General features: G+C 41.2%; 1 long non-coding RNA gene across 1 annotated transcript; it reads left to right on the top strand.

Annotated features, from left to right (window-relative positions):
* LOC134666994 (uncharacterized) lies at nucleotides 1-12,780 on the top strand. Its single transcript, XR_010098570.1, has 2 exons — nucleotides 1-323; nucleotides 12,702-12,780. It is a non-coding gene; the product is annotated as an uncharacterized LOC134666994 (long non-coding RNA).
* The last annotated feature ends 614 nt before the right edge of the window (nucleotides 12,781-13,394 follow it).

Raw genomic sequence — 13,394 nt, 5'->3', positions numbered from 1 at the left:
TCATTGCTAGGCTGCAGAGGACGCTTTTGTTAGTTTTCGACCGGATATATTGTACTTGTTTAATACAAAATTGCCAGATAAATTCAATTGCGTGTTTGTGAAAATTGTATAAATCTTGTTATATTTTTATTGCACATAGTCTCAATACGAAACAGTGCACGAAATATTAAATTTCATTATAAGATACTTGACTGGAGCATTGTTAGACGAAGTCAAGCTTTTGTCTATGTGTGGGTGTCAAATTTTTCAGTAGTGTGCGTGCAACAGAACTCGCTTGTCGCGTTGCGGTGCGTGTGCTTTCTACAATTGACTTTCAACGCCTCGTAAGTTTGTGAATTTCATTTATTATTGTGTATTTAGTGTCCCCAAGGATCAAGCAACATTGTGCAATGAAGTCCTGGCGAGTAATGTGAAGAGGGATGGCTGGATCCACCGTGATCATTCGATCGGATCGTGTCGATGCGTCACCTTTGTGTGCCATTTCGCGAGTTCCGTATATTATTCTAGAATTTGGATACATACATGTTGTAGGCAAAGATGAGGGTCTGTGTTATGGAGAAGCAAGAGGAAGCGCTGAGGGAGTGCTGTATGCATTCTAACCTCGATGGGGCCGTAGAGTCCGTAGAGGAAGTGAGCGCTCGGCGTCGACGGCCGACGGCGGCGACTCCCGTGATTGGTCGCGGGTGTTCCTCGTATTGTATACGCCGTTATTCTTTGTGCTAATCGCGAATTGCCTCGACACCTATTTGTAATGTTTCCTGATTTCCTAACGACCTTATGAATTTTATGAAATAGGTAGTTGTAGTGGGTAGTTGTACACTTATGTATTGCTAATTTTACCTGTTGGTGTTGGTAATCCTTGTCTGGTGACTACATGAGACTAATGCTCAGAATATTACCTAAATTCAAAACTACATACATATAATATATAATCAAGTATTTCTATTGAATCTGAAGGATCTGGGTCTGTAGTGAATGATGTAGCCAGGCCAGCTGATGCCGGGCCTGGCAAGTATTACACATCTGACAAGCTTCACTATGTAAATGAATTTAATATTTTTTATACCTAAACCAATAATGGTGCCTACAAACATTACAGTATGTGTCTTAATGCATGTCTATTTATATTTTTTAATTATTGTGAGTTATTTCATCAGTAAATCATGGTTAAAAATTAATTGCATACATCTCACACTATTAAGAATCACAATAGAATATTTTATTTGTGATTTATTCATTAAACTGTTCAATGGTAATTTAAGTAATGGAGAATAATTTAGTACAATGTATTAATTCCTTACAAAATTTTGTAGTTTCTTGATCTGTGTAGTAATGTCCCGAATGTTGCAATTCTTTGAAAATAAGGTTAGGCAAAACTACATACCCTAAATTCAAGCACATAACTCGCATTACATCATAATTCTGCTATAAATTATGTTGTGGGTGTTAAGTAATTCATTTGGTTTTACGTTTTAGTATAATTTCCATAATAATAATAAAAGGTTAGGGTTTCCTACGGTATATCGTTTTGTTGATCCAAATTTTCAATGAAATGCAAGTGATCAATAATAGGATTTGCCAATAACTCAACAGCGGGCATAGCATGGTTCCATTTTTATCGACTGTCACTAGGCCTGTCACTTTCGCACTTACATACTTGTTAGAACATGACAGGCATGGTGACAAGTGATAAAAATGCAACCGTGCTACCGCCGCAGAACACTACTTTTACTAATACAATAAGTCCATATTCTGAACTATGCTAAAGTGCTCACAGTAAAAAGCTTACCCATTATTTACAGGGCATCCCCACTTTTGAAAATCACTTACATTTTTGAAAATGGGTCAATAGGAAGTAGCCCTGCGTTGGGTACATAGTTAAATCACCACCATTTTGCATTTTTTGTTAGAATCTATAATGAAGAGGGCTACTGAATCCGGCCAAGGTTTTAATCCTTTGATATTTTTGGTAAATTTAAGGGTTTATTTATTAATTTACTTTATCAAGGGATTGGCAATTATCTGCTCACAAAAAAAATAACATCTTAAACCTACACCATGTGTTTGTGTAAAAGTTGTTACCAGTTGCGTGCAAAATTAAAGGCTCTGTCACACAGGCGCGTTTTGCGGGCGGCGCATGAGGGGGGCGCGCCTCTTTTACATATAAAACGCTCACGCTCCGCCCGAAAAACGCGCCTGTGTGAACCGGAACCTTAAAACTAATATAAGGGTTAATTATAATTGTATTCATCACTTAAATTTAAAACAATGCTATGATAGGTAGAATCTGCTTACTAGGCCAAGTCTGAGCCACAAATGTGTTAGTAGGTCAAGTTTATCCATCATAAGGCCGCGGATTGGACGCACGCGACCGGCGGTGTGGGCAGCGGTGCGAGTGTCGCCGCTGTCATTCAGAATAGGTTCATTCAAGTTTTCAAGTCTATATACATTTTGATGAGTCGTTCGAACGTACCGCTCGCGCCGCCTCGCTTGAGCGACTTGATCAAAATGTATAGAATTGAATGATCCTGTACTAGACGATGGCGGCGGCTGGCGGCGACAATCGCACCGCTACCAACGCCGCCGGTCGCATTCGTCCAGTCAGCGTCCTAAAATCTAGATTTTCGATATGGATCCAATTGCACCCCCAACCCCCTAGGTGTGGCCTAGGTATACACAGGGCCGTCTTAAACTATGCTGGGGTCCCTGGGCAGGGGCACAGACATAAGAATTTCGGGCCCTTTTGGAAGTTTTCGAAAGGCCAATGGCCGAAAAAACATCATAACAAATATGTTATGATGTTTTATTTATTTATTATGAGTAACAAATATACTGTTACTGTCCGTCCTTCGGGGCCCTTTGAGGATCAGGGCCCTGGGCACGGGCCCCGTGTGCCCTTATGGTAACGGGGTTATCCGCAGAAGGTCTAGAACGCAAAATGAGTAGTGTAAAATGTGGTGATATAAAAAGTGGGCATTTTGCGTTCTAGACCGTTTGCGATGTAGACTAATTGCGATTTAGGCAAAACAACACACTAGTCATTTTGCGTTCTACTGCGGATAACCCGTTTTTTTAGCATTAGAAATAAGGTAAACAATCTTGATGTGTCTTTTAATTGAAAAACACGTTTTAAAAATAAGTTATGGCAAATATGTAACAATTATGAATCTAATACGATCATTTATATTCTTCTGCTTTCATAAGTGATTTTTAAAAAGCGTTTTTCAATTAAAAGGCATGCCAAGATCGCTTATCTTCTTTCAACTTCTTTCTAATGCTAAAAAAAACGAACTATAGTTGTATTACTTGTATGAATTAGTCACCTGATGTTCATTTTCTGCAATTGTTTCAACTAAATAATAAGTAGAGGTATCATATACTGTATGTTGCATACATTAGGCAAACATTTCCTGATCACACACATGCTAATGCCTTAGTGACGTTAACTCGTGACAGTCGTGACTTAGCGACGTAAACACAGTACACAGGTGTACCACTTAGAACTTAGAAGTGCCAGGCGTGGCTCACTCCGCGATTTCGTCGCTTTGCTACAGGTAGCTAAAAGTACATCCGTTCGACCCCAATTTTGGGGTTTGCCATAAGCCGCGCGTGGCGCTGTCGCCACCTAGCGGCCATATCTAGTGCTGATCGTGACAGACGCGTTTTGTTAGAGAGTGAGTCTTCTGTACCTAGTATTATTATTCTGTGACAGTATACAGGTGTACCACTTAGAACTTAGAAGTGCTTAGGACTTATTACAGCTTCTTTCAAAATTTACTGTTATGAAATATTGTAGCTTTACTTCGGAATTAAGTTGTCTAGCCCCTCTCTCCTATTTAAGGCATAGTCTACCCATCTTGCGCACAATACAATAGACATGAAATATGTCTTAGATACTAAAGACATTTGAGAATATATATTAAACAAATAAACGGTGCAACCGGTCCAGTAGCGCCCGTGTGCTTCGCGGACGGGCAGAGATACGATACGGTATTCACTTAAATCTTATCTAAAATGTATACTCCAGAAAAAGACTTCATCCCCTGTATAAGACATTGGTCTAAAACGTGACCCCTTTGAAAATCCGACTGTTAAAAAAACTTTCAATCAATGTTTTAGTAAATGAAACGTCGAACAAATCGCCGGTACTAAATTCGAGTCAGCAGTAAAATAAAAAAATAATTAGATAACTGCCACGGTGCAGTCAGTAGCATCCTCACGTTTAAATACCTAATTGTAGCTAATAATCGTATGGATCATATGTAGGTGTGCAGCGGTGCAGAGGCTGCGCCGCGGCGGGGCCGCAGATGTGGGTCAATGGTAGCGCTCCATCGAGCGCGCGGCCCTGCGACCGCGGCCCCGCCAACTGGGTCGCGGGAGGGGCGGGCCGCCCTGCAGCACACCCTGCAGCGCACCCCTGTGTTTTGCACATAGAACTTAAACTAGAGTAAATTACTCGAAATTCAATAAGTTTCTGATTAATAACATTTTTATAAGCATATTTGTTTCTGCTTGCGACTTCGTCTGCGTTGGATGATTTCCGTGATCATTATTTTCTATGTCCTTTTCCGGGACACAATCTATTTCGATACCATTTTTCATTAAAATCGATTTAGCGGTTATTCACTCATTTAAAATATTGAAAGATCCTATTTACCGCCCCCAAAGCTTGCTGCAAATTGCAAATCTCCACTAGTTACCACCGAAAATTCGCTATTCTTATTCTGGCTATAGTTCTATACATCCTCTAATCAGCATGAAGGGGTGATTACGGATTAAAATCGGAAAAGACATTAGCTTAGTTTCGTTCAATTACCTACAAGTAAAACGTAAAATTTAATACAGCTGTAAAATTTTTCAACCCTTTTCACTACGACGTGTAAATCGATCGACCTATTTTTAGATGAATGACGAACATTCATTTTAACGACTTATTGCCCTGATTATGTATATTTGGTAGATAGGTATACCGTCTCCGTTTTGTCGTCGCAAAGGATATGGAAATTAAATTGCAGAATTTTATCGGTCTTGAATTCGTTTTTAAATGTACATAAACAATGCACTACATTATTTAGCGAATAATTAGCGAAACTTAAAAGGATTCGTTATCGTAATACACACATAATATTGTTGCACAACATTGCTTAATACCATGTTAAACATTGTCTGGCTTGAAAAAAAACAGTGATTCTCTATAGTCAATCTTTGGAGACCAAACAGTTGTCTATATCTAATTTTTGGAAGTTACTCGTAACGGTACAAGGTTCCGGTTATTACGCAGGTTAGGTATGGAGGTACAACAATGAAGTTCCGTTACTCAAAATTCTGTGTCTAAATATTTAACTATTCAGACAGAGAGTTTTAAGAGGTAGTAAAAAGGCGAACTTATTATCCCTTCAAGGATATCTTGTAGTGTAGTAGTAGATGAGAGATAGTGAACTGTAGACAAAAACAGCACTATTTACAAATTGTTCTATATACCTATTATTGTAAAAAAAAAAAACAATAATACGTGAGGTGAAGTGAAACATGTTGCCATGTGATTCTCTTGGCCTCCTTAATCGTTGTCGCGTTGGCATTTCATCGACTCATTTGCACGTTACTTGACTTGCATTAAAATGTTTGTGAGAAAGTGCTTGTTTTGGCGGAAGATAATCTATTTCTACAGATCTGCGTCATCGGCATAAAATGGGTAAATCATTTTCCAATAACTTGCCATATTCATTTTATCTTCGCGATCGCTATTTTCGCCCAGGTTAACAGGCTTCGTCCTGCGTGGGTTCAACCTACGTAACCTAATCAATACGCTTTTCGCTCACTAAGTTAGTAGGTATAAACTGATAAACCGTGCATCTAGTAAACTAGGTAATCAAATTATTTTTACTAAACTCATCATACGTTATGTCAGGCGTGTCTCACTCCGCGATTTCGTCGCTTTGCTACAGGTAGCTAAAAGCACATCCGTTCGACCCCAATTTTGGGGTTTGCCATAAGCCGCGCGTGGCGCTGTTGCCACCTAGTGGCCATATCTGTCCTGATCGTAACAGACGCGTTTTGTTAGAGAGTGAGTCTTCTGTACCTAGTACTATTATTTATTCTGTGGTTATGTATGTTAGCTCAGCTGACGACGTTCACGAATGTTTTCACTACACTGATTAGACGGCATTGGTTCCTACGCTATGAAGCATGCAGCGACAGCAGTGCAAATCGACTTCTGGATCCCAGTCATAACATACTTGTACCACATCACATGCAATGCCGCCACAAAAATCCGCTTTGTATTCCTTTCATTTTTTCAATTTGCTCTGACGTTCAATCGAACATGTAGACACGCAGCAATGTTCGAAAACATCTAAAGACGTCATGTCGAGTAGGTACAGCGTGCAGACGCAGCTTACAGTTTAGTCTTGACTATAGCGTCAGCCGGTGATCGTTCCAGTACATCTTCATACTAAACATTATGACGATGACGCCGCGTAGGAAAGACGTGCTGACGCTATGCCGCTTACGATATGAACTTGACCTTAACGATTCACTTCGTCTATTGTCAATTAGATAAACATACACACTTCTATCCTATTTGGTCTATTTATAACTTGTTTGTTTATTGGTCACTTCGCCCTTAGCCTTCATTTGTCGCAAGTGAATGAAACGAAACATTTGTAGGACTGTAGTAGCAGAGGAGCGCAAATCTCGCACGCGAGATAGACTGCCCGTCTTATTCTAAATGTGAGAGGGACAGCTTGACTATCTCGCGCACGAGATAATGTTGCGACGCTTCTGTGCTATACGAGTATAGTCTACGCGGTTTAATCATTCGAATCATGATTCAAATTCAAATACAGCATTATCGAGAAAAAGGAGATGAGGTCTCGGGCGACTTTGAAAAACTACACCAAATACATCGCTCGGTTTAATTACCCAGACACACCAGGGTGGGTGGGTGACCCGTGACCCATTATTATACTTATTTGAGCCCCCAATTTCCGAATTTCAGCTTTCGCGGTAGGCTCTCAAATTCCTTACAACATAAAAATTTTGTACGCGCGTTTGAATTCTATACAACGCCGTTTTGTATTTACATATAATCTAGATTCTAGAAAGTCTAGAAACAAATATACGGCGATCGATTGCTACCTGGAAACCAACACGCTACACGCCAGTACGAAGCTATGCGGATGACAGGTTCATAATTACCTGCATCGCACCGGGGAATACCTATATTCTTTGACTTAGTTCTGTGTCATTTTAGGGATTGTTATTTGTTTCGGCGTTGCTTTTCTATTGTTCCTAGTTTAAAGAGCCATTAATATTACTGTGGGACTAGGTCGACTTGTGTAAAATTGTCTTATATTTATGTATAGGCTAGACTTGACAGAGAGGCATTTAGCGGGCACCCAGAGACGAACAACTAAGGAGGGTGGTGAAGGGCGATTGCTCTGTACCTACCTAATATTGTTGGGTTTAGGTTTGTGCAGATAATTTTAGGTATTGTTTCTGCGTTGATTTCGATCGTTTCTAGTAATGAACCTTATTTTAGAATCCACTATTTTTTATATCTGTATGATTTCTTTTTCTTATAGAACCTAATATGTACTTTATTGAGCTTACTGCGGGACTCACTAGATTAGTTTAAGAATGTCAAATATTTATGTATTATTAAAGAACACTGGGATACAATTTCATTAGTCGCGATATTGAATAGGTTCAAAGTCAATTAGATGAAAGGAGAGCCAAGGTGGCAACAGAATTAGGCTAGACTCGGAGGGACGTCTAGCCTAGCGGGTGTCCCGAGACTCCCGAGACGAATAACTAGGGAGGGTGAAGGGCGTTCTGCCTATTGTCCCGCCGTGGTTATTGACTCGCAGTTGCACGTATTCCCTACAGTCATCACGGCTAAAAACAGAAACGTATTTGATTGTTCCGATCGTTCGAGCGGAAGCGGCAGAGATCATCTGTCTGTTTTATATGTATATTTATGTTTAGGGTATGTTGTACCTTCGCCCACACTGTTAACTGTAGGTACATCGGTGGACCTTATCCCTTTTGTAATAAAGTCCACCGATCTCAACGCTCAATGATTCGATCGGGCAAGAGGAGTTGGAAACAATTTTGCCCCCTTATAAAACAAATACATAACTACTTATTAGATATTTTGCGTTATTCCCATTAGTTATAATGTTCAATACTGAAAATAATACCAAGATAAATTAATATGTACTGGGAATGTTTCACGTCGCGTCGACAGGTGATTCAGTAAACTATTTGTGTGTAAAATAAATCTTAATAGTTTTACCGTTCGTGTCCGTGGCTATATTGTTAAACTGATTTCATGATTTTTGTAGAATTATTTCATTCTTGTACCTATAAACTTACGAAAGTATATAGAAATGTTTGTTCAGTTGTAGTGTTGTAGAACAGTTTACTGAATTGGCTGGCGATAAAATAATAACCCACTCTGTATTTATGTTGTTAGTAGTGAACATAAAAATTTGGTGGTAACAACTGAGAATAAAAGATTCGCACTAGTTATTACCAGAGTTGGTGGTATAGTTTGTCCGCTTTTCTAAGATCAAGTACGCCATGGTAAATGTATGGCGAACTTGATCTTAGAAATCGGACAGGCTGCAACTACTGGGAATTACTTTTGTCAGTAACAGGGGAGAAACAAAATCTGAGTTGTTACCACTTGGTAACGATTTCACCACTTGTACCACGTTGTTTTCAGTTTTTACCACTTGTACTACGCATCAGTTGAATTAGTTCCGTTCCGAATTTAGTCGCAAAAATCGTTATCAATCATATCGGCAAACGCTACTAGCATTGAATAAAAAGCAGTCGCGACGGGGCGACGAGCGATTAACGAATATCTGTGTGCGGTGGGGTCGATGCCCTGCCGGCAGCGGCGCGCCCCGCGGCTCCGCCCGGGACCTGACCCTTTGGGGATGCTCCAAGGGGTCGTCGACACCGCTTTTGCACCGATATGTCAATACCCTACGCCGAGCGGGCCCCGTAAAGAATCATTTCGGCGAGCCATGACGCCCGACGGAGGCGGCGACCTTGCAGCCGCCGCGTCAAGGTCCCCGCGGGCGCCGACCCCGCCGCACGTCGGCCGCGCCCGGGCGCTTCCAAATCCATCTGCGTGGCGACAGCGGCCAATTATGATTTTGAAAATGCAGCAGGTCGCGGAGTACTAGGGCTAGACGATGTGCGTCAGCTGTGCCGGCGCGGGCGGCGACCGCGTCTCACCTGCGCCCGCCGCCCGTCTGCTCCCGGCCGCTGCTCGCTACATGCGCCGACCCCAAACTAGTTTGCGAACGGCATTCGCACCGATCAGGGCTCATTCACAACACTTAGCGACCGCATCTCCACACGCGAACCAGTATAAGCCTTACCTTACTAGTTATTAAAGTCGTAATAGTGCGCTTATATTCGGGACGCTTAGTGAACTGGAAACGTATTCTGATCGGGCAGGTCCGACGCTTGTTTCTACACACTAGGACGCAATCGAGTGTAGTGCCGGAGTCGCGAGCGGAACATCTCGCGTTTGGTTAATGCTAAGTTATAGACGTCTAAAAAATTTAAGTCAGTGCCAAAACTATCATCCAGCATGACGTTACGGTGTTATATTTAGTGAGTTGAGTGTTTTAGCCTTACGTAAAGTGTGTGTATTGCGTTGTTTATCGACCGACAGGGGTCGTCGGTCCACTCATCAGGTGGAGCGGGCATTCCAATAGGTATTCTACACAAAGGAACTACATTGAATCCTTACACTAATGACACGTAGGCGTTATAGAGTAGGCGAGGTGACACGTGTAGTTCTTAGACGTAGTTATCCCTCGACAAAATATTACATTGTTTGCGCTGAAAGGTGATGTCCAGTGAAAGTAAAGAAGAGACGCGATTCAGATAGATTTTAATACATTATCCGCCTGTTGCTATCTCTATTGCACGCGCATATTGTTGTTAAACTCGTACTGACATTGACAATAAGTGGCATCATGGGCGGGACAACACTATATCATAAAGTAACCAATCTGTTGGGAACAATAGTGTAAGTTTTACCCGAAGGCCAAAGGTTATGATTTTAGCAATGTTTGTTTACTCAATGCTGATTATTCAGCTTACTGCCACTCAATTTTGGAAACTTCCAAAGGACAAATGATTCAGAATACAATTGTGTGTTTGTTTTTATTGTTTATGTAAATTAATGTAGGTACATATGATAAATGGTAAATAATCGCAAAATAAACACTAGTGAATGCTGCGTCATGCTTTTAAAAGCTTAATATTAACTAGAATAAAATGGCTGCTATTTAACTGATCACCAGATTTAATAAAATTTAATACCAAAAAAATCTACTTTACCACCCTAAAATAATGAATGATCACCAAAATTATAACACCATTTTAATGTGAAATGAACCAATTTTATTACATTTTACTATCCTATTAAAGGAAATGACACCAAATTAATCATTATTAACCCAAAAATTGTAAATAATTACCAAATTTCAAACCCCAATTTAATGTCAATTGATAACCAATTTTTTACATCGTGCTATCCTATTAAATAAAATGACACCAAAATAATCATTGTAAACCCAAAAATAGTAAATGACCACCATAATTAGAACTCCATTTTAATGTAAAATTATAACCAAATTTTTAAATCTTGCTATCCTATTAAAGCAAAGCAAAATTTTCTAGTAGCATTTCGTTTCTGTATGGGTTGCAGTTCAAACCTAACCTAACCCACTTTTCTAGTAACATTTCGTTTCTGTAAGGTTCGCAGTTCAAACCTAACCTTACCCACTTTTCTAGTAGCATTTCTTATCTGGAAGGGTCGCAGTTCAAACCTAACCTAACCCACTTTTCTAGTAGAATTTCGTTTCTGTGTGGGTTGGAGTTCAAACCTAACCTAACCCACTTTTCTAGTAGCATTTCGTTTCTGTAAGGGTCACAGTTCAAACCTAACCTAACCCACTTTTCTAGTAGCATTTCGTTCCTGTAAGGGTCGCAGTTCAAACCTAACCTAACCCACTTTTCTAGTAGCATTTCTTTTCTGTAAGGGTCGCAGTTCAAACCTAACCTAACCCACTTTTCTAACCTAACCTAACCTAACCCACTTTTCTAGTAGCATTTCGTTTCTGTAAGGGTCACAGTTCAAACCTAACCTAACCCACTTTTCTAGTAGCATTTCGTTTCTGTAAGGGTCGCAGTTCAAACCTAACCTAACCCACTTTTCTAGTAGCATTTCTTTTCTGTAAGGGTCGCAGTTCAAACCTAACCTAACCCACTTTTCTAGTAGCAATTCGTTTCTGTAAGGGTCGCAGTGTTAACCTAGCCCACTTAACTGATAGCAGTACAAACCTAACCTAACATACTTTTCTAGTAGCATTTCAGTATGCCTACCTAAGTTATGCGGTGCGGGGTACGGGGGTTGAGCGGGAGGCGCTAGTAATTTTGGCATCATTTTACTTTATTTGGTAATATGTATAAATATTTTGGTATCATAGTGGTTTATTTAGGTGAAAATATCGCATTTATTTGGTCTTCAAGATTTGGTGATCATTAATGATTTTTGGTAATCATTCAATATATTTGGTATTCGAATACAATTTGAAGTGCAGTCGTAATTAAAATGGTGGTACATTTGTAATTTTAGGCCTTATTTTTTTGGTGTTCAGTAATTTTTTTTGGTAAGCATGATTTTTTTATTTAGGGTACCAAAGTATTTTTTGGTGGTCATTATATTTGTAGCCGAATAAAATTATTCTTGTTTTGAGTAAATAGCATATTGGCCAGCGGTTGATTGAGAATTGAATATTTTAATTTAGTACCTAACTTGATATTAAGAATTTTTTTTTATTAGCCTATAGAAGTGTCCCACTGCTGGGCAAAGGCCTCCCCTCTTTCCCGCCATTTGGTCCTATCCGATGCATATTAAGATATGCTATTATATTGTGATATAATGATGTATAGTTGCTGAAAATTTAACGAAGTTTTTCTTCGGCGTGGATAGGTATGCCATGCCGCCCTTGCCTAATTGTTTATTGCTATTTCTATATCAAAATTACTAGTTCAAATAAAGCAACGAACGTTATTAATTATATTAATGATAACTATGTTTTACAATTGGCTGCATTGAACGCTATTTTCAGATGATGATTAAACTTGCTCGTACTGACTTATCTCTAGACGAAAATATGAATTATAATATATATAAGTTCATTATTGTTTTGCTTCTATAGTCGAATCTACAGTGGGTAAATCTATATGCTTACCAAATAGAAGCGAATGACAAAAAGAAGACCTACTAAAGTTTACTTTAATAGTATAAGACGGCATAAATAAAGAGTCTCCCCTGCTCGGCCGAATTTCACCTTACATAACATGTACTCATTCGTTCATTCTATAGATATACCCTTTTTATACTTTAGTACCTACTCTAGGAGTAGAGGGCGTGCACCCAGTAAATGGTCAGATGTGGTTCCAAATATTACCCAGACTTCGCTCCAGGCAACGATGCAGATGGCCGAGGATAGGATAGTAGGAAGAATAACCCATAGGAGTCACGTCCCTCAGACATGAGGTCACGACCACGAAGAGACCTACTCTAGGGTACCCTATACAGTTCTGCATAGGTTGACAGCCGCCGCGATATCGGTGCAAACTTCAAAGTAGTGTTTTTGTTGCAGGCAGTTCGCGAAGGCGTGGTGGTAGCCGTAGGCAGCGGACCGGGGCGGCAGAGCGAGGGGTGCGGCGGCGGAGCGCGCGGACTCAACGCCGACAAGACGGACAGCGCGCGGCAGCCGGGGCCCGTGCTGCGAGCCTCGGGGAGGACGCCCGTCCCCCTGAACAGGCGCCGCTGGGTCCCGCCCTCCTCTCTCAGGGAACACGATGTGCCCGACGGAGATGCCAAACACGACACCATATTCCGAAAGGTAAAGGCCCCTGTACATATTGCGCCAGCGTGTGGTCCAGTCTAAGGGAGCGGCGGACTCAATGCCGACAAGACGGACAGCGCGCGGCAGCCGGGGCCCGTGCTGCGAGCCTCGGGGAGGACGCCCGTCCCCCTGAACAGGCGCCGCTGGGTCCCGCCCTCCTCTCTCAGGGAACACGATGTGCCCGACGGAGATGCCAAACACGACACCATATTCCGAAAGGTAAAGGCCCCTGTACATATTGGGCCAGCGTGTGGTCCAGTCTAAGGGAGCGGCGGACTCAACGCCGACAAGACGGACAGCGCGCGGCAGCCGGGGCCCGTGCTGCGAGCCTCGGGGAGGATGCCCGTCCCCCTGAACAGGCGCCGCTGGGTCCCGCCCTCCTCTCTCAGGGAACACGATGTGCCCGACGGAGATGCCAAACACGACACCATATTCCGAAAGGTA

Source organism: Cydia fagiglandana, chromosome 8 (assembly GCF_963556715.1).
Source record: "Cydia fagiglandana chromosome 8, ilCydFagi1.1, whole genome shotgun sequence".
NCBI classification, from domain to species: domain Eukaryota; kingdom Metazoa; phylum Arthropoda; class Insecta; order Lepidoptera; family Tortricidae; genus Cydia; species Cydia fagiglandana.
The sequence above is the reverse complement of the archived record's forward strand: the minus strand, read 5'-3'. Positions and strand labels throughout refer to the sequence as shown.